Genomic DNA, 1230 nt, shown 5'->3' with positions numbered 1-1230 from the left:
CATGAGTGTGCGCAGTTTTAAAGCGTGACATGTTAGGTATCTATTTACTCTGCGTAACTTTATCTTTCACATTATACAAAAAAATTGGGCTAACTTTACTGTTTTGTTATTTTTTAATTCACAAAAACGTTTTTTCCCCCAAAAAAAGGCGTTTGAAAAATGATTGCGCAAATACTGTGCGAGATAAAAAGTTGCAATGGGCGGCATTTTATTCCCTAGGGTGTCTGCTAAAAAAACATATATAGTGTTTGGGGGTTCTGAGTAATTTTCTAACAAAAAAATTATGATTTATGCATGTAGGAGAGAAGTGCCAAAATAGGCCCGGCATGGAAGTGGTTAAAACTGCTTGCGGCTTTAATCCTGCAATATGGATGAAAATCATTGAGAGTCACTACAAGCCCTTTTGGCCCTATAAACTTTGAACAGCATTATACAGGCGGTGCAAACAAGACAGGCACTGTAGGTTTGTTGTTAAGTAGAATCTGTTTGTAATTTTGAACTGGTACTTTTTTAACCTTTTGCCAACCGCGCTATAGACAAAAGACGTCTACAGCGCGGTCGAGTTACTCTGGGAGGACGTCCCTGGGACGTCCTCCCAGAATCCTCCACTCGCGCCCCTGGGGCGCGCTCACAGAAACATCCGTGAGCGCCGGGTCTAGAAGACCAGGCGCATCACGGATTGCAGTAAATTGCCGCCGATATCGGGCGTTTACCATGTGATCGCTCCGTCAAATGACGGAGCGATCACTTGTTCCTCCCTCTCCTCTCTGTACCCACAGTGTGAGAGGAGAGGGGGGAGAGCGGGTGGCAGCAGCAGCACTGTGGCTGGATCTGTGACAATTGCAGTCACAGATCCAGCCATCCCTCCCTGCGCAATACTCTGCAGTACCCTGCAATACTCTGCACAATACTCTGCACAATACTCTGCAATACTCTGCGCAATACTCTGCAATACCCTGCACAATACTCTGCAATAATCTGCGCAATACTCTGCAATACCCCACACAATACTCTTAAATACCCTGCGCAATACTCTGCACAATACCCTGCACAATACTCTGCAATACCCTGCGCAATACTCTGCAATACCCCGCACAATACTCTGCAATACCCTGCGCAATACTCTGCAATACTCCAATACCCTGCACAATACTCCAATACTCCAATACCCTGCACAATACTCCAATACCCTGCACAATACTCCAATACCCTGCGCAATACTCCGCAATA

Source organism: Rana temporaria, chromosome 4 (assembly GCF_905171775.1).
Source record: "Rana temporaria chromosome 4, aRanTem1.1, whole genome shotgun sequence".
Taxonomy (NCBI): Eukaryota; Metazoa; Chordata; class Amphibia; order Anura; family Ranidae; genus Rana; species Rana temporaria.
Note: the sequence above shows the minus strand (reverse complement) of the source record.